At 35.1% G+C, this 23,163-nt stretch overlaps 1 long non-coding RNA gene across 1 annotated transcript; it reads left to right on the forward strand.

Annotated features, from left to right (window-relative positions):
* The first annotated feature begins 1 nt into the window (after nucleotide 1).
* LOC145714951 (uncharacterized) lies at nucleotides 2–2,127 on the forward strand. Its single transcript, XR_014137087.1, has 2 exons — nucleotides 2–91; nucleotides 1,612–2,127. It is a non-coding gene; the product is annotated as an uncharacterized LOC145714951 (long non-coding RNA).
* The last annotated feature ends 21,036 nt before the right edge of the window (nucleotides 2,128–23,163 follow it).

The raw sequence follows: 23,163 nt of genomic DNA on the forward strand, positions 1-23,163 counted from the left end.
TGCAATTGTTCGCATTATGAAGATAAGGAAAACACTTACCCACAGTGTACTTCTCTCAGAATTGTATAACCAGCTAAAATTTACACTACAGGTAAACAAATCTACCAAAAATCCAGTGGCATTGAGTACTTTTGAATAAAACCATAGGTTTATACGGTAATTTCAAGTAAAAATTTATCTATGATATGGAGTAAAACTTGTGAGTGTGATTATCACAGGACTTAGGTCCCTTTTTGTGTTATGGTTTACTGGATTAGGTTATTAAATTTTATCAGTTTTATAAATAAAAAGTTGTAACATTTTGAAAGGTAACACAAAAAAATAGAAAAAGAAATTAGTCTCATGATCTATTTTAAGTATTTTCACTGTACCTCCATGGTTTAGATTCACTTCCTTGATGTATCTTCTTGATGAAGTACAGTTAGAAGTTGCCTTTATTTGCACTGCTTATGAGCAAATACTTCACAGTTCCTAGCAGAGTGGCCTTTGGTCTTACTATGATAGTCCTTTGTCTATTTTTACATCTTATAACGGTTGATCTTTGTGACATTATTAAATACTACAACCTAACAAATTGTTAACAATATTTGGCAAATTACCGCTTACTTAGCCATTTTCAAAAAGTCTTTTTAAACACAATATGTAGCTAATTTGTCTGATTCTTATAGGTTAGACATTTTAATAACTTTTTTCTGCCATAATTATTAAAAATGTCAAGCTATTGGTTCGTATGTCGTCATAAAATAAAATGAAAATTGTAGTTTTGTGTATCCTAAGTAATCAAAATAGAATTGCTACAAACACTTCGATTTCTAGTCTAGTGTTTATGGCTTGGTTCACAAAGCCTGTCAGCTATGATTTTTTTCAATCCTGCTTCGTCTCATATCTTTCTCATTTTCTGACTCTTGCCAAACTCTTTACATAACGCGTGTACCTCCACTTCCTCACGGAGGGTGATAATATTAACAACTCACTCAAATGTTACTAAGACAAAAGAGTTTCCTGAAGCATATAGTAAGTGCTAAGGAATTATTAGCTGTAGCTGCTACTTTATCAATGTTGTGATTTTTAAAATTTAAAAGCCGTTTTTTCCTTTGAGGAAAAAAAAAAAAAACTCTTCGAGTTCTCTGCAGTGCTCTACACATGGCTCAACTGGGGTGCTTATTATTTAGTAAATTATAGAATTACTTTCTTTAATGTGATTTCTGGTGAGTGCAATCCGTACACCAAAACTAACCATGTGCCTAATAGAAACATCAGTGCCTAGGGTATTGGCTGTCTTCTATATTTTAGAGCCCTCCTTATGGGGAATAGTTAATGAGTATAACTTCTTTTTTATTAAAGAAATTGAAAGTATGATTTTTTACCAAAATGCATCCCAGATGCATTTTATTCTATTCTTTATGTATTAGTTGTACTTTATTCCTAGTTAGCACCTTTCTAATGTATTTCGGATTTGATTATAGTAATTTTTTAGTTAAGAAATTTATTGTTTCCTGAAAATTATGAATAATAAAAATATGAGATACAAAATGTGATATATTTAGGATGAGAGTAGAAAATAAAATGCTGTGATTTCATTTTTATTAACATTAATAATTTATTTTGTAGCCTTCTGATCTGAAGACGAGAATAGAATCTTTAATTGACAGAGACTACATGGAAAGAGATAAAGAAAATCCAAATGAGTACAAGTATATTGCATGAACTTCTGGCCTTACTATTTCTACTTATAGTAGTTGACTCATAGTCCTGTTAATTGATTAAAATATTCCACTGACACATGAATAAAAGCGGTGCATTAAAATACAAATGCAGAATTAAATTTTCATCAACATTCTCAGTTAAAGTATACAGTTTTCTGAATGACATGTATTTTTAATGTTGCTATTAAACTATACATAATGATCTAAAACTCCCTGGAAAATTTCGTAATGTTTACTGTCTGTCCTTCATTTCAGTATATATTGATTACATGTAGTATGCATTAGTTTAATAAAGAATAAGTTTCATAAAAAGCAACATATATCCATAAATATTTAAGTGTAAAATCGCACTGTGAATTATACATCTGGATGATTTAAACTCTATTTCAAATTAAGTATTAAAGCCATTTATTTGTCCTTATATTGGTTTTTCTGTGTATTTGTCCTTATGTTGGTTTTTCGGTGTGAAATTAATCATATAACAATTTACTATTAACATATGTAAACCATGTTAAAATTTAACCTATAATAGAACAATCATTTTAGACATCTCTAAAACATTTAGTTCAGCTTATATTTATATATTTATATATGTATGTGTATATATATATATAAAATATATAAATTTTTGTCGTGTTTATTTTTGAGAGAGAGAGAGAGAGAGAGAGAGACCGAAACAGAGCGTGAGTGGGGATGAGCAGAGAGAGAGGGAGACACAGAATCAGAAGCAAGCTTCAGGCTCTGAGCTATCAGCACAACCATGATGAGGGGCTTAAACCCATGAACCCTGAGTTCATGACCTGAGGTGAAGCCTGACACTTAACCACCTGAGCCACTGAGATGCCCCAATGTCAGCTATGTATTTAAACTTGTACTAAATTATATTTGTACTAAATATATATATATATTTTTTTACATAAATGTACATATATATGTACTAAATATATATATATAAACATATACATATAAACATATATATAAACGTATATATATATATATATATATATATATATATATATGTAGGTATATGTGTGTGTGTATATATATTTTTACATATATATACATGTGTGTGTATTTGTACTAAAATCTAATATTAAATTTGTCATTTTAATGACATTGTCTTTCATTTACAGTTTTTGGCTTGTAGTCTGTTTTGTCTGACAGTGGTTGGTGTCCCTGCCAGTTTTTAGTACATGTTTGCATGTACTATGTGTTGTATCCTTTTATTTTAGCTTGTGTGTGTCCTAAGGTGAAACATGAGTTTCTTATGGATAATATATAGTTGGAGACTTTTATTTAGGGAAATTTAAGTAATATACATTTAATTAATTACAGGTGTAAAATTGCTATTGCTATTTTCTTAATTATTTTCTGTCTTGCAGCTTGTTGTCCTTTCGCACCTTTTTTGCCTTCCCTCATGTTTCACGTATATTTTTGTAGTTACGTGATTTCATTCCCTTCTCATTTCTTTTTCATATTCTTTAGAGGTTTCCTTTTTGGTTAATGTTGCAATTATATGAAAAATCTTAAAATTAGTTTATTTTAACTGATATAAGTTTACCTTTCAAACACATGTAAAATATACTCTTTCACATTTCTGACTTATATACTTTTTATTACTTCTGTATTCACTATGTATTTTACATGGATCCATTAGAGTCACCTGGGTGGCTCCATCAGTTAAGCATCCAACTGTTGATTTTGGCTCAAGTCATAACCTCATGGTTCATGATTTTGAGTCCCACATCTGGCGCTATGCTGACAGTATGGAGCCTGCTTGGGATTCTGTCTCTTTCCCTCTCTCTGTCTGCACTTCCCCCACTTACTTTCTCTGTCTCTCTCAAAAATAAATAAAAAAATTATAAATACAGATCCATTAATCTAAATTTTTAATTGCATTATGCTTTTGTTTTTTTAAAGTTCTGTGTTACACTAACGTGGTTTACCCTTACATTGTAATATTCCAGAGTTCTGTGTTTTCTGTAAGTTTAACTTAACCTGGAAGAAATTTGAAGAACTACCATCACCATTTTGTAGTTCATGTCAGGCGGTGAATGATGTCAGCTTTTTATCTGGAAATGTATTAACTTCTCCTGAATTTCAGAGAATTATTTTGCCAGATATAAAGTTCTTAGTTGTTAGCATTTTTCTTTCAACACCATAATATATCATCCCACACCCTCTAAACTACATGGTCTCTGTTGAACATTCTATGAATACTTTTTTTTTTTTTTTTAATTTTTTATTTTTGGGACAGAGAGAGACAGAGCATGAACGGGGGAAGGGGCAGAGAGAGAGGGAGACACAGAATCGGAAACAGGCTCCAGGCTCCGAGCCATCAGCCCTGAGCCTGACGCGGGGCTCGAACTCACGGACCGCGAGATCATGACCTGGCTGAAGTCGGACGCTTAACCGACTGCGCCACCCAGGCGCCCCTGAATACTTTAACAGTAGTACACCTGTGGGGCGCCTGGGTGACTCAGTTCATTGAGAATCCAAATTCAGCTCAGGTCATGATTTCCTGATTCTTGAATGCGAGCCTCACATTGGGCTCTGTGATGACAGTTTGGAGTCTGGATGTGCTTCAGATTCTGTGTTTCCCTCTCTCTGCCCCTTCCCTGCTCATGCTCTGTCTCTCTTCTCTGTACACATTAAAAAAAAAAAAAAAAAAGAGTACACTTGTATATGACAAGTTGCCTTTCTCTTCAGCCTTGGAGATACGATCTTTCTTTTTTCTTGTGTCTTTTGACAGTTGACTTGTGATAAATATTTGTATAGATAGGTGTTAGGGATTTATCCTGGTTGGAGTTCAGTGAAATTTTTAATTTTACGTTAATTTTTCTAATGTTTGAGGATTTCTTGGCATTTCTTCAAACCTTCCAACACCCACATTCTTCTTTGTGACTTTCATAATACATATTTTGTTCTGCTTGATTGTGTCCCATTAGTCCTTTGGATATACTTCCCTTTTCTTTCTTTTTTTTTTAAGTTTGTTCATTTATTTTGATAGAGGGGGAGCAGAGAGAGCCCAGAGGGGAGAGAAAGTCTCAAGCAGCCTCTGCACTCTCAGCACAGATCCCAGCGCAGGGCTCAAACTCACAAATTGCAAGATCATGATAAGACGCTTAACCGTCTGAGCCACCTAGGTGCCCTCACTTTTCTTCATTCCTTTTTTCTTTTTTGTATCTCTGCCTAAGTTATTAGAAAAGTTTTTACTTTGAGCTTATTTTTGTTTCTCAGTATATGTATGTGTTAGAAATCACCACAGTATGTAGGTGACATTCACCATCACATGTTGAGCACTTTTTATCTTATGGTAAGAACTGTTAATATTTATTCCATTAGCAACTTTCAAATATACAATATGTTATAATTAACTGTAGTCACCATAGTGTGCATTATATCCACAGGACTTATTTATGTTATAACTGGAAGTTTTCACCTTTTCACCACCTCCACCTATTTCGTCCCCCACCCCAAATACTTTATTTGGCAACCACTAATGTCTTCTGTATGAGTTTGTGGGTTTTTTTCTTCCCTTTCTTCATCTTTTTAAGAGTTTAGATATAAAATACAACAAAAATATAAAAAAAATTGGCATTTTGTTTTCACTTAACATGGTTATGTCTACTGATCCATTCTGTCACAGAAAGCAGGATTTCCTTCCTTTTTTATGGCTCAGTAAAATATAATGTACATTTATATGCACATTTATTTTTATACATGCATGTGTTTATGTTTGTACTTATATCAAATTTCCCTGTCTCTTTCTCTGTCGATGGGTTCTAGGTTGTTTCCATAGTTTGCCTAGTATAAACCATGCTGCAGTGAATATATGGTGCAGATAGAAAATAAAATAAAATATAGCTTTTATTTCCTCAGATACAGAGCCAGAAGGGGAATTGCTGCATGTTGGGGGAGTTAGATTTTTGATTCTGGGAAATTCTATATTGATTCCCAAAGACTGTAGAGTCCACATTCACAATGACCACTCACAGCGTTTACTTTTCTCCACATTCTAACCAACACATGTTACTTTTGACTTTTGGTAGTAGTTTATCTAATAGGCTTGAGGTGTTATCTCCTCGTGGCTTTAATTTGCATTTCCCTCATGATGAGTAACGTTGAACATCTTTTCATGAACCTCTTGGCCATCTATGTGTCTTCTTGGAAAAAATGTCCACTAAGATCCTATGCTCATTTGTTAATAGTTTTTGTTTTCAGTATGGACCTGCATGCATATGATATGTATAATATATCCTAAAATACATATGTAAATTATATGTATATTATTTGGGGGAGATATTAACCCCTCATCTGATACCTGACTTGCAAATATTTTCTGCCATTCACTAATTTGCCTTTTATAGTTGATGGTTTTGTTTCCTGTTACTTTAGTACCACTTGTTTAGAATTATCTTTTTTTTTTTTTTTTTTTTTTTTTTGCCTCTGCTTTGGTTCACATCTAAATATTCATTACCAAGAGTGACATCAAGGTGCGTACTGCCTGTTTTTTTCTAGATGTTATGGTTTCAGGTCTTATGCTCAAGTCCTAATCCATTTTGAATTGATATTTATGTGTGATGTTTAGGCAGTGGTCCAGTTTCATCATTTTGCAAGTGACTGTTTCATTCTTTTAGTACCATTTATTGAAGAGATTATTTTGTTCCCATTGCACATTATTGATTCCTTGTTGTAAATCAGTTGATGATAATGTGTGTGGGTATTTTTGCAGACTTTCTATTCTATCATACTTAACTTGATTACTGTAACTTTGTCATATTATTTGAAATCGGAAAGGGTGATGCCTCCAACTTTGTTTTCCTCAGTATTGCTTTGGCAACTCAGAAATGTTTATTTTATATATTTTACAATATTTCTAGCTCAGTGAAAAATGACACTGACATTTTAATAGGAATTGAGCTGAATTCATAGATTTCTTTGGGTAGTGTAAACAACTTTACAATACTTATTCCTCCAGGCTATGAGATGGTATACCATTCTGCTTGTAGTGGTTTCAGTTTTACTCATTAGTGTCTTACAGTTTTAAGAGTATATAGGTCTTTGACGTCAGATAAGTTTATTTGTAGGTATTTTTCTGGATGCAGTTGTAAATGGGGTTATTTTCTTAATTTTCCTTCCTGATAGTTTGTTTTTAGTGTATAGAAACAAAGAGGTTTCTGCATATTAATTTTTGCAACTTAACTGAATTCATTTTTTGTCTGTTAGTTTTTTTGTGTGACTCTTCAGGGCTTTCTACACATAGTATCATGTCATCTGAAAGTGGTGATAGTTCACTTCAATCTGGACATGGTTATTTCTTTCTTTTGTATCTTTGCTGTAGCTAGAATTTCCAAGAATAAAGATGGTGAAAGTGGGCATTCTTGTCTTGTTCCTGTTTTTAAGGAAATATTTTCGGTATTTCATCAGTGAATATGATCTTAGCTGTTGGCTTTGGCATTATTATGGCTCTTTCTTCTGTGCCATTTTTTGAGAGTGTTTATCATGAATCATCACTGAATTTTTTTAAATCATTTTTTTCTGGAACTAGACAACATTATGTAACTTGTATGGTTCATTTTCTTAAGTTGTGTGTCATGTTATGTGATTCACAGATGTTGAACAGTTTTTGTATCACTAAAATAAATCCCACATTATGATCTTTTTCATTGCTGTTGAATTTATTTTGTGAATGTTTTGTTCAGGATATTTGCATCTATATTCATTAGGGATGTTGTCCTTCAGTTTTCTTATCTTGTGGAAACCATGTATAGTTCTGGTTTTAGGGCAATGGTGACCTTATAAAATGTTTTAAAAATACTCTCTTCCTTTGTATTTTTTGGAAAAGTTTGAGAAGCAGTCATGTTAATTCTTTCAATGTTTGGTAGACTTGAGCAGTGATACTGTTTGGCTCTGGATTTTTCTTTTCAGGGAGTTTTTGATTACTCATCGGTGTTCATATTTTATGCTTTATCATGATACTGTTCGTATATTGTATAATTTAGGTATTTATCATTTCTTTTCTGTCCACAAAATTGTTATGTGTAATTGTTCAGAATAGACTTTTATGATTCTTTGTGTGATGTCAGTTATAGTGTCTCCTTTTTCATTTACGATTTATTTTGTGTTTTTTATTTGTTTGATTTTGTGAATCAAACTTAAGATTTGGCTTTAAAATAGCAGAGCTCAGTTTATTATATTGATTCTTTCTGTTGCTAAGAGTGGGATGAGAAAGGAAGGAAGCATTGGTTCTTTTTTTTTAATCTTTTTTTAAACCTTTATTTATTTTGGAGACAGAGGGAGACAGAGTATGAACGGGGGGAGGGTCTGAAAGAGAGGGAGACACAGAATCTGAAACAGGCTCCAGGCTCCAGCCGTGACACAGGGATGAAACTCACAAACGGTGAGATCATGACCTCAGCCGAAGTTGGACGCTCAACTGACCGAGCCACCCAGGCGCCCCAAGAAGCATTGGTTCTTAATTGCTGCCACAGTCGGGAATTACAGGACACCAAAATGCAAGTAAAGCAGAGCAAAGTTTTATTATAATACACTTCAGGGTAGGAGCACACTAGTCAAAAGAGACTGGCCCAGAGAACTCCAGGGTTTGGGCTTATGTCAATTTTGACGTGGGGGCGGGGTGGTCATAGGTTTGTAACATTTATGACTGACAGGCCTGGGTTATATAATAATTAGCCAGGTAAGCATGTCCTTTAGGGGGCTGTATTTGAAATGCCTGCATGGGTAGGAAACCGCAAATTTTCTCTAATTTAGAAAAAGTGATACAAGAACAAGTCAAATAAGAACAAGTGGACTGCTTTTGTGCACAAGTACAACAAACATAACAAATTTAACTCTTCCTCTGTGGGGATGTTGGATCCAAAGGCCCACTGCCAGATGGGTGGAACGCGTGACTTCTGGGCTGTCCTTGCTTGGTCCTGTTACCAAAACATCTAAGGTCCATCCTTCTGCCACTCATGCCTAGTTTCCTGCCTATTGTATGTGAGTATTTATAGCTTTCATTTCTATTCTGGTCTCTATTTCCGGACTTCTAATAACTTGGGACTTATTTTGTTCTTTTTCTAACTATTTGAGCTTTAGGTTGAGTTAGACTGGTTATTTGAGATTTTTCTTGTGCCTTAATGTAGGCCTTTATCACTTTCCTCTTAGAACTGCTTTTGCTTCATCCCATAATTTGTGGTATTTTGTATTTACACTTCCATTTGCCTGAACAAGTTATTTTTTTCCTTCTTTGACCCACTAGATACTCAGTTGCATAGTGCTCAGTCATCACATTTCAGAATTTTTGAACTTTCTTTTTGTAATTGATTTCTAATTGCATACCACTATTGTCAGGGTATATGCTTGATGTAGTGTCAATATTATTAAATTTGTAAGAATTCTTTAGTGGCCTTACTTCACTTCATCCTGGGAAATGATCTGTTGGACTTGAGAAGAATGCATAATATGTAGAATGCTTTTGGGTATAGTGTTCCGTATATATCTGTTAAGTCCATTTTGTTTAATGTGTTGTTTAATTTTTTATTTTATTTTATATTTTCTTTTTATTGATTTCCTGTCAGAATGGTTTATGTCTTGATGAAAATAAGGCATTACGTCATATGCTATTAGTGTAGTTCTACCAGTCTATATCTGGTTTTGTGTCAAATCTGCATTTGGTGTCAAATCCAAGAAATCATTGCCAACAATAATTTGTCAGAGGCTTTCCCAATTTTCCTCTTATGAATTCCACAGTTGTAAGTGTTACTTCACAATTTAATATACTTGCAGTTTATTTTTATGTTTGATGTATGGCATGGGGCCAAATTTATTATTTTGTAGGCTCACATCCACTTCTCAACACCATGTGTTGAAGAGACTGTCCTTTCACCAATGTGTATTCTTACCTCCTTTGTAGAACCCATTGTTTTGGTGTGTGTCTGGATTCTCAATTGTGTTCTCAACTCTATTCTATTCCATATTGTTTAGATTATTATAGCTTTGTGATATGTTTTTTTGTGCTGACATATGAATTTTAGGGTTTTTCTTTTCTTTAAAAACCAGCCCAGTGATGCCAGCCATGGCAGGTTTCTCAAGCCTGTCTGTGGGGAGGGTGTTGGAGTAACACATATTGTAATTGGCATTTCCTGGTGAATTGCTCTTTCAATTATTTAACCGTGTCCTTTGTCTCTCAAAAAAATTATCTGATGTCTTTTTGTCTATATAAACATAGCTGCTTGTGCCCTCTTTGGCTTATTTTTTTTTAATATTTTTTCATCTGTTCACACCCAACCCATGTGTCTCCTTAAGTGAAAGTTCGTGCCTTATTTGGCAAAGATCCCAGACATAAATTCTTCTTGATCATGTTTATGATGTTTTAATATCCTGGGGATTTTTGTGAATAAAGTTGACATATAACACTCTTTAAGGTATATACAATGTGTTTGTTTCACTTCTATATTGCAAAATTATTAACAGTATAGCATTTGCTAAAGCTGCGACTCATCACATAATTCTTTTTTTTTCTTTTTTTTTTTTTTCTGGTGAAAATGTATCTACACTTAGCAACCTTGACATATAATAATATAATATATAATATAATACAATATAATATAATATATACATTATAATACATATAATATAATATTATTATCATACATTAGTGTCAGCTATAATCACAGTACTCTTCTTGTATCACCCATATCTTAGTCATCATATAAACAGGAATTTTGCAAACATTTACCAACACTCTCAATTCCTCAATTCTTGAGCACCCAATAAGTAGCAAAATGGTTTCTACTCTGTTTCTGTGAGTTCTTAGAAGCTATATATAAGTGATATCATACAGTCTTTAAGTTATTCACTTACCAGCACACACTTATGTTTTATCCACATTTTTGTAAATATCAGATTTCCTTCCTTCTCATGGATGAATAATATTCCCATATATGTACCCAATATCTATATAATTAATACATTATATAATTAATAAACTTTCTAAAAATAAATATTTTAATTAATGAATTGGCAGTGTTTAGGTTGTATCAATTTCTTGACTATTGTGAATAATGCATAATTTTTGATATTGATATCACAATTTTTTCCCATGTTGGAGGGATACAGACAATTCTTAAAGTTTTTGTTTAAATACCAGTTAGGTAACATACACTATAACATTAGTTTCAGGTGTACAATATAGTGATTCAACACTTCCATACACCTGGTGCTCATTACAAGTGCACTCCTTAATCCCCATCACCTATTTACCCACCCCCTACCCACCTCCCCTCTAACCATCAGTGTGTTCTCTATAGTTAAGAGTCACTTTCTTGGTTTGCCTCAATCTTTTTTTTTCCTTTTCCTAATTGGTTTCTTTCTTAAATTACACGAATGAGTGAAATCATGTGGTATTTGTCATTCGCTGACTGACTTATTTCACTTAGAATTGTGTCTAGCTCCACCTGTGTCATTGCAAATGACAACATTTCTTTTTCATGCCCAAGTAGTATTCCATTGTCTCTATATGTGTTTGTGCATCAGTGTGTGGTGTGTGTGTGTGTGTGTGTGTGTGTGTGTGTGTGTGTGTGCGCATATATCCACTTCAGTCAGTGGATGCTTGGTCTCTTTCTATAATTTTTCTATAATTTAGCTATGTTGATAATGCTGCTGTAAACATCCAGAATGTATGTGTCCCTTAAATTAGTATTTCTGTATTCTTCAGGTAAATACATAGTAAGTAGGACGTAGTAAATGCGTAGTAAGTTAGTGACATTGCTGAATCATAAGACAGTTCTATTTTTTTAACTTGAGAAATCTTCATACTATTTTCCAGAGTGACTACCCCAGTTGCATTTTCACCAACAGTATAGGAGTGTTCCTCTCTCCCCACATTCTTTCCAAAACCTGTTGTTTCTGTGTTGTTAATTTTAGCCATTCTGACAGGTGTAAGGTTGTATACCATTGTACTTTTGATTTACATTTCCCTGATGATGAGTGATGTTGAGCATCTTTTCATTTGTCTGACCATCTGGATGTCTTTCTGGGAGAAATGTGTGCCCAAACTTATGTCCCTTTTTAAATGGATAATAGGTTTTTAGATGTTGAGTTTTAGAAGTTTTTATACATTTTGGATATAAATCCCTTACTGGATTTGTCATTTACAAGTATTTTCTCCTATTGTGTAGGTTGCCTTTTAGTTTAGTTGATTATTTAATATGCTCTGGAGTTTTTACTTCGATGTAATCCTAAAATTTATTTTTACTTTGTTTCCGTTCCCCCAAGAGACATACTTAGAAAAAAAGTTGCTGTAACCTGCATTAAGTGATTATTGCTTGTGTTCTCTGTAGGATTTTTATGTTTTTAGGCTTCACATTTGGGCCTTTTAATCCATTTTGAATTTATTTTGTGTGCGGCATAATAAAGTGGTCCAGTTTCATTCTTCTGATGTTGCTGTCCAGTTTTCCAAACACCATTTGTTGAAGAGACTTTTTCCTATTGTATATTCTTCACTGGTTTGTGTAAGATTAATTGGCAATATAGTTCTAGGTTCATTTCTGGGATTTTTGTCCTCTTCCACTGATCTATGTGTCTATTTTTGTGCCAGCATGATTCTGTCTTGATCAAGATACTTCTAACATAACTTCAAGTCTGGAATTATGATGCTTCCAGCCTGCTTTGGCTATTCAGGGTCTTTTATAGTTCTATACAAATTTTATGTTATATATGTTTTATATATATACAAATTCTATACAAATTTATATTATATATGTTATATATATATTAATATATATTATATATATTAATATATATAATATATATATATAATATTATATATATATATATATATATATTATATATATATAAAACAATGCTTTATTTTACAAAATGCTTTTTCTACATCTATTGACAGGGTCATATGTTTCTTGTCCTTTCTCTTATTAATGGGGTGTATCGCATTGATTGATTTGCAAATATTGAAAGAGCCCTGCTGCCCAGGAATAAATCCCACTTGATCATGATGAATTATTATTTTAATGTATTGTTGAACTTTATTTGCAAGTATCTTGTTGAGCATTTTTGCATCCAGTTTCATCAGGGACATTGGTCTGTAATATCTCTTTTTTAATGAGGCCTTTGGTTTAGGAATCAAGTTCTAGAATGAGTTTGGAAGCTTTCCTTCCACTTCTATTTTTTGGAACGCTTTAAGAAGAATACTTATTATTCTTTAAATGTCTAGTAGAATTCCACTTGGAAGCCATCTGACGCAGGGCTACTCTTTGTTGGGAGATTTTTGATAACTGATTCATTTCTTTGCTGGTTTTATGGGCCTGTTCAAATTTTCCATTTTTTCCGGTTTCAATTTTGGTAGAGTGTGAGTTTCTAGTAATTTCTACATTTCTTCCAGATTGTCCCGTTTGGTAGCATATAATTTTTCATAGTATTCTTTTATAATTTCTTGTATTTCTGTAGTGTTTTTTGTGATGTGTCTTTCATTTGTGATTTTATCATGTTGGGTCCTCCCTTTTTTCTTTTTGAGAAGTCTGTCAAAGGAGTTATAACTTTTGTTTATTCTTTCAAAAAACCAGCTTTAAATGTCAATGATCTGTTCTGCTGACTCTTTGTGTGTTGTATCTGTATCACTTATTTCTTGTCATAGATTGTGGGTCTAAAGTCCTCTTTTGACCAGCAAAAGAAATGGATGCAGGATGAAAAATGAGAGATGGCTAATGTCCAGGAAAAGACAGTTGCCCCAAATAAGGGTCCTTGCCCATATTTATTAAGATCAAAATGCTTACAAACATGATGGGAGTGCACAGAAAGACAATGAATCTGTGAACATGAACTCATGGGCTTGAGGGCAAAATGGTGTTTGTGGTTTGGGTCAATAAGAAACAAAATCCTGGCACCAGGCAGATGGGCAGATGGATGTTAACGGCAGACAGGAAGCACAATGTCTGTTTATCTTAGCTAGCTTAGGGGGTAAGATAGAGGACACAACCTCAGGGTTAACAAGCCACCTTTTCTTTTGCTAGTCAGCTCCACTCTGGTCAGCTTAACCCACAGTGCAGCAGTCTGTACCCCCATTTACCTGTTTACCTAACTTGGTCCTTCCCTCCTGCGAAATCATCTTTATGCAATAGTATTAATTGGGGGGCCCTTCCACCCTGAAAACCCAATCTTGTTTATTTCATATACCTATGCACTGGGTGCCTTTCCACCTCTCTATTCTTTCTGCCTTTGCACCTCCCTATTCTGGGGTCCTAGCTTTGTTTACCCAAACTCCAGTGTGAGCATCCTATGGCTTTGTACTTCCTTATGCCTTGTTGACCCATTGGTGTAAGTCCAGGGGATTCCTAAGCTTTCCCCCTACAATTTCTGCTCTAACCTTTATTATTTTCCTTTTTCTGCTGGTCTTGGTCCTCATTTACTTTGGGTGTAAGGTTATGTGTTTAGTACCTTTCTTGATCTTGATATAGGACTAAATTGCAAGATACTTCTCTCTTAGGAGTGATGTCGCCAGATCCAAAGAGTTTGGACTGTTGTGTTTTCATTTTCATTTGCTTTTGTGTGTGTGTGTGTGTGTGTGTGTGTGTGTGTGTGTGTGTGTGTGTGTCTGTTTAATTGCTTCTTTAATTTCCTGGTAAACCCATTCATTTTTAGTAGAATGTTCTTTAATCTACATGTTTTTGAGGGATTTCCAAAATTTGCCTGTGTTCTCCTATAGGCTTCTTATGGTTTCAAGCCTCACATATCGGCCTTTTAACCCATTTGAGTTTATTTTTATGTGTGATATAAGAAACTGGTCCAGTCTCATTCTCCTGCATGTTGCTGTGTAGTTTTCCAACACCATTTGTTGAAGAGACTTTTTCCTATTGGATATTCTTTGTGGAAGATTAATTGACAACGACATAGTTGTAGATTCATTTCTGGGATTTTGGTTCTCTTCTACTAATCTGTGTGTCTGTTTTTGCACCAGCATCATTCTGTCTTGATCAAGACAGCTTTCTAACATAACTTGAAGTCTGGAATTGTGATGCTTCCAGCCTGCTTTGGCTATTCGGGGTCTTTTATAGTTCTATACAAATTTTATGATTGATTGTTCTAGCTCTGTGAAAATTCTTTTGCTGACTTGAGAGGAATTACATGAAATGTATAGATTGCTTTGGGAAGAGTAGACATTTTTTTTCTATTTTCTTTTAATTTATTTAAGTTCAAGTTAGTTAACATACAGTGTAGTATTGGTTTCAGCAGCAGAATATCAGGAGCAGAAATTCATCTCTTGCATATGACACCCAGTACTCATACCAACAAAGGCTCTCTTTAATGACCATCACCCATCTAGACCATCGCTCACCCACTTCCCATTCACAATCCTCATTTTGTTCTCTGCATTTAAGGGTCTTTTATGATTTGCCTTCCTATCTGTTTTTATCTTATTTTTCCTTCCCTTCCCCTATGTTCATCTGTTTTCTTTCTTAAATTCCACATGTGAGTGAAATCATATCATATTCTATTTGTCAGTCTCTTACTTCCCTTAGCATAATACAACCTAGAACCATCAATGTTGTTGCAAGAGGCATGATTTCATTATTTTTCATCACTGAGTAGAGTGTGTGTGTGTGTGTGTGTGTGTGTGTGTGTGTGTGTGTATGTATGCATGTGTGTGTGTGTGTACTGTGTGTATGCTATATATAGAGAGACAGTATATATTCCACACCTTCCATATATATACCATTGTGTATGTGTGTGTGTATATACACACACATACTATATACACACACACACATACATATATGTGTATATATATATGTAAACACATACACTATATATATATATATATTTTTTTTTTTTTCAACATCTTCTTGATCCATTCAGCAGTTGATAGACATTTGGGCTCTGTCTATATTTTGGACATTATGGACAGTGTTGCTGTAAACATTGGGGCACAATGTATCGATTCAAATAAACAGTTTTGATCCCTCAGATAAATACCTAGAAGTGCAATGGCTGTATTGTAGGGTGGTTATATTTTCAAAATTTTTAACGTTTTATTCATTTTTGAGAGACAGACACAGAGCACAAGCAGGGGAGGGGCAGAAGGAGAGGAAGGCATAGATTATAAAGCAGGTTTCAGGGTCTGAGCTGCCAGCACAGAGCCCGACATAGGGTTCAAACTTACAAATTGTGAGCGAGAACATGATCTGAATCAAAAGAGAAGCTCAAACGACTGAGCCACCCAGGTGCCCCTGTTTAAAAATTTTTGAGTAACCTACCTACTTTGTTCTTCACAGTGGATGCACCAGTGTATGTTCATACCAATTTCACATCTTCACCAGCATTTGTTGTGTCGTCAGTTGTTATTTTAGCCATTCTGACTGGTGGGACATTGTATCTCAGTGTGGTTTTGATTTGTATTTCCTTGATGATGAGTGATATTGAGCATCATTGCATGTGTCTGTTAACCATCTGGATGTCTTCTTTGGATAAATACCTATTCATGTTTTCTGCCCATTTATTCATTGGGTTTTTGTTCTTTGAATGTTGAGTTTGATAAGTTCCTTACAGATTTTGGATACTAACCCATTTTCCGATATCTCATTTGCAAATATCGTCTCCCATTCCATCAGTTGCCTTTTAGTTTTGTTGATTGTTTCCTTTGCTGTGCCAAAGCATTTTTACCTGATGAGATCTCACTAGTACATTTTTGCTTCTATTTGCTTTTCCTTTGAAAACACATCTAATAAAAATTTGCTGTGGCCAAGGTAAAAGAGGTCACTTGCTGATTTCTCCTCTAGAATTTTGATAAATGTATAATTTTTCTTGTGGTTGATTTCAAGTTTCATAGCATAGTTTTTATAAATGTGCATGGTATGATATAGATCTTTTTATACTTGTTGAGGGATGATTTATGACCCAGCGTGTGGTCTATTCTGGAAAATGTTCTATGTGCACTTGAGAAGAATGTGTATTCTGCTACTTTAGGATAAAATATTCTGAATGTGTCAGTCAAGCCCATCCAGTCCAGTTTGTCATTTATATCTGTTATTAATTGATTTATATATTTTTCTGCTTCCACTTTGGGAGTATAGTTACAATGCTTAACTCTTCTTGATGGATTGATTCCTTTATTATGATGTAATACCCTTCTTCATCTCTTATTAGAGTCTTTGTTTTAAAATCTAGCATGTCTAATATAAGTATGGCTACTCTGGCTTTCTCTTGATCTCCATTGGCATGAAAGATGGTTCTCCATCCTCTCACTTTGAATCTGAACGTTTTAAGATCTAAATAGAGTCTTCTATAGGTAGCATATAGATGAATATTTTTTAATGCATTCTGATATATTGTGTCTTTTGATTGGAGCATTTAGTCCATTTACATTGAGTGATTTCGAAAGGTAGAATTCAGTGCCGTTGCATTACCTGTAGCTGTGGTGTATCTGGTGATGTTTTCTGTCCTTCGTAGCCTTTGTTCCTTTGGTCTTTTTTCTTCATGCAGAGAGCCCCCCTTAAAATTTCTTGCAGGGCTGCTTTAGTGGTCATTAACTTCTTTCGTTTTCGTTTGTCTGGGAAAGTCCTTACCTCTCCTATTCTGAATGACAGCTTTGCTGGATAAAGGATTCTTGGTTTCATATTTTTTGTTCCTATTCAGCACATTGAATACTTCCTGCCACTCCCTTCTGGCCTGCCAAGCTTCAGTGGACAGGTCTTCTGTTAACCTTCTTTTGTCCCTAGCTGCTTTCAAATTTTTCTATTTTTGTATTTTGTAAACCTCGCTATATGTCATTGTGTTGACCTGTTTTTATTGATTGTGAAGGGGATTGTCTGTGTCACTGTGCCTCTTTGACTTCAATCCCTTTTCCTTCACAGATTAGTGAAGATCTCAGCTGCGATTTCCTCAAATAAGCCTTCTGCCCCCATTTCTTGCTGCTGCTGCTGCTGCTGCTGCTGCTGCTGCTGCTGCTGCTGCTGCTTCTGGGATTAGTATGGTATGGAAATTGTTTTTTGTCATGGAATCACTAAGTTACCTAAGTCTTCCCTTACATCTAATGGATTTTTTTTTTAGCTTCATTACTTTCCATAATTTTATCTTCTAGTTCACCTATTCTCTGCTTCTTCAATTCTCATTGTGACTGATGCAGTTGTTTTTTCATCTCCATCCTACTATTTTTTCATTCATCCTGACTAGTTTTTAGATCTTTGCTCTCTGCAGCAAGGGTTTCTCTGGTGTCTTCTATGCTTTTTCAAGTCCAGCTAGTAGTCTTATGATTGTTGTTCTAAATTCTTGTTCAGATATATTGTTTACATATGTTTGCAACAAGTCTCTTCTGTGATTTCTTCCTGGCATTTCTTTTGGAGAGAATTTTTCCATGTTGCCATTTTGACTAAATTTCTGTCTTTTGCATGTTTTGAAAGCTTGTTATGTTTCCTTCATCTAAGAGTACTGCTATGTTGGAAGGTGACATACACTGTCCAGATCCTGGCACTTCAGGAAGTGTTTCTGGTGTTTGCTGTGTGCACTGTGCTGTAGTGTGTTGTCTGCTCTTTGCCACTTGTCCGTGCTCTGCAGAGCTCCTTGGTTGCAGTGGGGAGTATTTCGACATTCAACTAGGTGTGCTTTCATGTGTTCATTGAAGTGAAAATAACCCTGAAAACAAAGGGTGGGGAAGCCTGATTCCATAAAAACAGAAAAGGAAAGGGAACAGAAACAAGCAAACAAACATAGAATCAAAAAAACTTTGGGGAAATGCTCTCCCTGTGTGTCCTACCCTTTCTCTCTCTTCTCAGTGACCACAACTTCCTCCCTTCCACAGAACCTGGGCCCTGTTTCTTCCCTACACCATGTCTCCACAAGCCCTGCTTTCTGAAGTTTGACTTCTGCTCTCGCTTACACCGGGAATTTTTTCTGTCGTTCTTCAGGACGATTTCTGAAATACTTAAGATGAATTCAATTATCTAGCTGTGTTCATAGAACGAGGTGGGCCTAGGGTGCCATCGTCTAACCCCCTAACTAAAGACTGGGGTTTTAAAATCCAGTTTGCTTGGCTGTGGTAGAGCCCCCAAGGAAATTGGGATGCTCTTGGAAAAAGGCAAGGTAATAGCCTGGGAATATACAGCAGGGAAGCAGTGATCTGAAGAGCACATGAAGCACACAGTGGGGAGATTAGGTGCTTGTATTAGAGAGTGCCCCAGAAAAGGGGTGCTCACAGAGTGGCCCCCCTGCAAACAAAAGGACTAACAGGTATCATTTCCCTTCACTACCTTTCAGCATAAGCAAAGGGCCACTTGCAGTAACTAGTGCAGCATCAATATATGCTAGCTAACTTCCTTACACTAGCCCCCCCCCCCCGCCCATACTCCAAGGGAACAACACCTTCCCAATCATTCTTCATTGAATCCTAGTGGGTTGAGCCTGATTAAACCTCATTGTGACTGATGTCTCAAACCCCTGCCAACAACTGACTCATGGCACAAGAGTCTTGTAAGCCCTCATTTTATCATTTATCAGGTATCATTGTATAAGTGGACCAGAGCAGAACTATTTAGAATGTGTCACATTCAGGCCGTGGACCAGATGTTGAAGCAAAGACAGCCTCTAAATATGACTTATATAAAGGATGGACTGGCTAGAGAACAATACAACACATATAGCACACATTGGAGAACCTTCTGAATGTGCTAGGCCCTAGCGAATAGGGAGAACTACACAACAATGCACTATAAGATCTGTTCTTCATTAGGTTAAAACCCTCCGGAAATAGAGACATAGCTTACTAACTTTCATCAATATGAACAAAAGAGAAAAGAAAATTATGCAGAATTAGAATAGACTTGGGGAACTCAGTGACTCCACAAAATATTATAATATTCATTAATATTCACATTATAGGAGTCCCAGAAGAAGAGATAGACAAGGTGGAACAAAATTTATTTGAAGGAATCAAAAGCTTAAGACTTCCTTATTCTGGGTAAGGAAATATATCCATATCCAACAGGCACAAGAATGCCCAACAAAATTCAGCAAAGCAGACCTGCATCAAGGAATAGTGCAATTAAGTTGGCAAAATATATTGATAAAGAAAAATTTTAAATCAGAAAATCCAAAGAAGTAGAAGTCAATTCCAGCAAGGCTATTGGGGTTTTTCAGTAGAAATATGGCAAAACATAAGGGAGTGGCATGTTATATTCTAAATGCTCAATGGAAAAAAATCTACAGCCAACAGTATTCCATCCACAAGGCTAACTTTTAGAATAGGTGAGAGAGAGTTTCACAGACAAAAGTAAAGGAATTTATGACCACTAAGCCAGACCTTCCGGAAATATTAAAGGGGACTCTGAGGAGAACAGGAATGACCAGAAGTGACAGTCTCAATGTAGGAAACACAGAATTAGAAAAACTGAATATTTCTCTTAAAAAGCCCTCAAGGAACTCACAAAATAAAACATGCAAAACGTAACATGTATCTAAAATGTAAGGAATGCAGGAATAAAGAATGAATTTAGTTTAAATTACCGCCAACTTAGGCAGATGGAAGCCTAAGACAAAGAAAGGGTGATTGAGCACATATCTGTGAGGGAACAAACTTCCTGTACCAGAAACTATAGAGAGCAGGACGAAGCCATCTTCACATCTAGCACACCCACACTGATTTACCCCAGGGAGCTAAGCGTCACCACCAAGTGAAGAATGGAACTTTTACACCCACCAGCGCCCTCCATGCACATCCCCCAGAAGACAAGCACATTTCTCTTTCACTTACTTAGTATATGGACCATAGAGAGTGTGCTGCAAAGTTTTAGTTCTCATTACTGGATCTAGCTTCCTATGGATTTAATTTTGTTGCTTATCCATTTGTTCATTTTATTTACTTCTGTTTTTCTGTATATTACTTTTTTTTTATTCCTGGGATACTGAAAGAACAAATATTTTTATTATATTTTATTTTCTTCATTTTAGAGTCCATTGTTTTAATTTTTTAATTTTTATTTTTTAAATTTCTCTTTTCTCTCTTTTCGCTCTTTTCTGTCAAGCTTCTCTCAACAAAGTAAGGAGACCAAAACAAATTGAGAATCCAGTATCCTTTGTTTGATTTTTAATATTTATTTGCTTGTGTGTTTGTTTGTTTGTTTGTTTGTTTGTTTGTTTGCTTTTAATGTGTAGAGTTTATTTCTTCCTCCAAAATGATAACATGGAAGAATTCATCCCAAATGAAATAAGAGGAAGAAATGACAGGTAGGGATTTAATCAACACAGATGTAAGTAAGATGTCTGAACTGGAATTTAAAACCACGATTAAAAAATAACTAGCTTGGGTTGAAAAAAAAAAACCTAGAACACTAGAGGATCCCTAGGGATAAAAAGTAAAATCTAGTCAGGCCAAAATTAAAAATAATACGAAAATACAATCTGGAATATATGCTATGACAGCGAGGATAGATGAAGCAAGGCAGTGAATCAGTGATAAGAAGATAAAATCATGGGAAACACTGAAGCAAAAAAAAAAAAAAAAAAAAAAGGAGAAAAAAAGGCAAAATATATGCAAGACTTAGAGCATTCAGTGACATATTAGAGAGGAATAACATTTGTATCAAAGAGGTCTAGACGATGGAGAGACAAGGGTCAGATGGTTTGTGTGAGAAAATAATAGCAAATACTTCGGTAATCTGGGGGAAGAAACACACATCAAAATGCAAGAAGCACAGAAAACTCCCGTTAAATTTAACAAAAACCAACCATCTCCAAGGCATGTTATAGTCAAAGTCACAAAATACACAGATGGGGAATGAATTATGAAAGCAAGGGTGAGATGTGTCTTTAACCTACAAGGGAAATCAGATCAGGTTACCAGCAGATCTATCCACAGAAATGTGGCAAGCCAAAAAAGAGTATCAGTAAATATTCAATGTGCTGAATGGAGAAACTCTGCAACCAAGGATTTTTTGTCCAACAAGGCTCTCCTTAGGAATACAAGAAGAGATGGAGCGCTTGGGTGGCTCAGTTAGTTAAGCATCTGAGATTGCCTCAGGGCATGATCTCATGTCCTGCATCGGGCTCTGTGCTGACAGGTTGGAGACTAAAGCCTGTTTCGGATTATGTGTCTCCCTCTCTCTCTGACCCACCCTGTTCATGTTCTGTCTCTCTCTGTCTCAAAAATAAATAAACGTTAAAAATTTTCTTAAAAGGAATACATGAAAAGATAAATACCCAGACAGAAACTAAAGAGATCCATGATCATTAAACCAATCCAGCAAGAAATATGAAGGGGGATTATTTAGAGAAACAAAGCAAAACAAAATGTACAAAAGCAACAAAGACTAGAAAAGACCAGAGAACATTAAAAAACAAAAAAAAAAACAAAAACAAAAAAAAATCAAGTCTACACACAACTCAATGACACTAAATTCATACTGTCCAATAACTGGCCATAGCAAAAATTAGAAATAGCACAAATAATTGGAGAATACAGAACATTGCACTAAAGAATGAATGGGTTAACCAAGGAGTTGAAAAGAAATTAAACAAAAAAAAAGATGACAATGAATATGAAAACACACCAGTCCAAACCTTTTGTGCTACAGCAAAGGAAGTCTTAAGAGGAAAATATGTTGCAATGCAAGCTTCCCAAGAAGCAAGAAAGTTCCCAAATATATATAACTTAATCTAAAGGAACTAGAAAAGGAACAATAAAGCCCTAAATCAGCAGAAGAAAAGAAATAATAAAGACTAGAGCAACGATTAAAAATTTTGAAATTTAATTTAAAAATCAGTAGAATACATCAATGAAACAAAGTGGTTCTTAGATTCACAAAATTGATAACCAGCCAGATAACTAGCCAGATTTATCAAAAAGAAAAAGGAAAGAACCCAAATTATAACATAACGATGGAAAGAGGAGAGATCACAACCAACATCCCAGAAAGATAAATGATAATAGAATATTATGAGCAATTATGTGCCAACAAAATGGGCAATTTTGAAGAAATAATTCCTAGATACATATAAACTACCAAAAAGAAAATAGGAAGAAACAGAAATTTTGAACCTACCTATACCAGTAAAGAAATTGAATCAGTAACCAAAAATTTCCCAACAAGGGGCCCCTGGGTGACTCAGTCAGTTGCCTGTCTGACTTCAAATCAGGTTATGAGCTCATAGCTCATGGATTCATGCCCCACGTTGGGCTCTGTGCTGAAAGTTAAGAGCCTGTAGTCTGTTTCAGGTTCTGTGCCTCTCTCTCTCTCTCTCTCTCTTTGTGCCTCCTCTATAGCCCTCTCCCTCTCCCTTCCCTCCCTCCGTCTCCCTCCCTCCCTCTCTCCCTCTCTCTCTCTCTCTCTCTCTCTCTCTCTCTCTCTCTAACTCTCTGAAAAATAAACATTAAAAAATGTCCCCCACAAAAAAGTCCAGAGCCAGATGGCTTCCCAGAAAAATTCTACCAAACATCTAAAGAAGACTTAAT

Source organism: Panthera onca, chromosome Y, assembly GCF_046562875.1.
Source record: "Panthera onca isolate mPanOnc1 chromosome Y, mPanOnc1 haplotype 2, whole genome shotgun sequence".
Classification (NCBI taxonomy): domain Eukaryota; kingdom Metazoa; phylum Chordata; class Mammalia; order Carnivora; family Felidae; genus Panthera; species Panthera onca.